At 25.0% G+C, this 2,301-nt stretch overlaps 1 long non-coding RNA gene across 1 annotated transcript in view; it reads left to right on the forward strand.

The window, feature by feature from the left end:
* The window catches only part of LOC126898897 (uncharacterized), a 7,090-nt gene that overhangs the window by 1,042 nt on the left and 3,747 nt on the right, over positions 1-2,301 (forward strand). The window lies entirely within an intron of this gene.

Raw genomic sequence — 2,301 nt, forward strand, 5'->3', positions numbered from 1 at the left:
TCACACAAAAATAGCATTCGGTAGCCATTTTCACCAAGAAGAAAAGTCCAGAGGTCAAATTTCTTTTTTTCATGATAAAGCATATTACATTAGCTTTAATTTAAGATATATATAAAAGTGTCAGACCTTCCGGAACATTTTCAAAATTTAAGTTAAAAAAATTAATTTTTTGTGAAAAAGTTGTCATTTTAAATTCCCCCCCTGTGGGCAGACAAAGGTCAAATTTACAAAAAAAATATACCAAATGATAGTTAAAGACATCAAGCATCTATAAAAAAAAAAATTATATTGATATGTTCATTTTTGAAAAAGTTACGGCAGTTTTTAGTAAAAAAAATTGAAAAAATTTCGAAAATTAGCGATTTTTAAATTTGTAATTTTTTTGGAGGTTTCCCCCATTTACGGGGAACGAGGGAAATTTTTTCAATTTTGAAGGGTAATGTCTTCGACTAGATACGATTTGTGATCTTTTGACGTATCGTTGAAAGAAATCCGTTCGGTGAGAGCTGAGAAAAAGTGGTAACAGACACAAAAAAAAAAAAAAAAAATAAACACATCTTAGTAAAACCAATACCTTCTCAGCTTCGCATCGAAGCTAAAATTTTAAAAATAAAATCGAAAATTTTCACACAAAAATAGCATTCGGTAGCCGTTTTCACCATGAAGACAAGTCCAGAGGTCAAATTTTTTTTTTTCAAATTAAAGTATATTACATTAGCTTTAATTTAAGATATATATAAAAGTGTCAGACCTTCCGGAACATTTTCAAAAGTTAAGTTGAAAAAGTTAATTTTTTGTGAAAAAGTTGTCATTTTAAATCCCCCCCTGTGGGCAGATAAAGTGTCAGATTTACAAAAAAAATATACCAAATGATAAGTAAAGACATCAAGCATCTATATAAAAAAAAATTATATTGATATGTTCATTTTTGAAAAAGTTAGAGCATTATTAAGTTAAAAATATAAAAAAAAATTATTTTACAAAAATCGTAATTTTTTATTAACTTTGATGTCAACTTTCACCACGAAGACAAGTCCAGAGGTCAAATTTTTTTTTTTCAAATTAAAGTATATTACATAAGCTTTAATTTAAGATATATATAAAAGTGTCAGACCTTCCGGAACATTTTCAAAAGTTAAGTTGAAAAAGTTAATTTTTTGTGAAAAAGTTGTCATTTTAAATCCCCCCCTGTGGGCAGGTTAAGTGTCAGATTTACAAAAAAAATATACCAAATGATAGGTAAAGACATCAAGCATCTATATAAAAAAAAATTATATTGATATGTTCATTTTTGAAAAAGTTACGGCAGTTTTTAGTAAAAAAAATTGAAAAAATTTCGAAAATTAGCGATTTTTAAATTTGTAATTTTTTTGGAGGTTTCCCCCATTTACGGGGAACGAGGGAAATTTTTTCAATTTTGAAGGGTAATGTCTTCGTCGACTAGGTACGATTTGTGATCTTTTGACGTATCGTTGAAAGAAATCCGTTCGGTGAGAGCTGAGAAAAAGTGGTAACAGACACAAAAAAATAAACACATCATAGTAAAACCAATACCTTCTCAGATTCGCATCGAAGCTAAAATACAATAATGAAAAATAATGTTTAATTTGTCAATAAAGAGTTTTTGTAAAATAAGTCTCGACATCACTTATATAATTATCACTTATTTTTTTTAAATAGTTTATTTTTGTAAAATGAAGACCTTTTAGTAATTTAATTAACTAAATGGAAAAATTTTTGTTGCAAGTAAAAGAAAATGGTAACGTTTCTTTTTTAATGATTCATTTTTATCAACTTAACATAGTGTTACTTATACAGGATGATTGACTAACTTTACTATTGAAAATATTATTAAAGATATAAAACTATTTTGAACCTATGAATACTCAATTATTTGATAATAACAAATTAACCTAATAGTTACCTTATTGAATTTACGAATAAATAACAAAAAATAAAATGTCATTTTTTATTTAAATATTTAGTTTATAATGTGTATTATATAATGAAAAGCAAAATAGCAATATTTATTATTTAATTCAATAAATTTCATCAAATGTAATAAATTTATAGTATTAAATGTATTATGGAAATTCAAAAACTCAAATGCTTCAATCAATTATATATAATTTAATTAATTTAATAATTAACAGTTAAAGATATACTGGACATCTCTGTTTAAACAGACAACTTTTTTAATATTAGATCCAATTATCATTTTGCTGAAAATTTTAAGTTATTATATTAAAATGATAATAATAATCATTTTATCAATTTCAGATTGCAATTTTTGCAAAAAAA

This window comes from Daktulosphaira vitifoliae, unplaced genomic scaffold, assembly GCF_025091365.1.
Source record: "Daktulosphaira vitifoliae isolate Bord-2020 unplaced genomic scaffold, ASM2509136v1 Scaffold_2, whole genome shotgun sequence".
NCBI lineage: Eukaryota > Metazoa > Arthropoda > Insecta > Hemiptera > Phylloxeridae > Daktulosphaira > Daktulosphaira vitifoliae.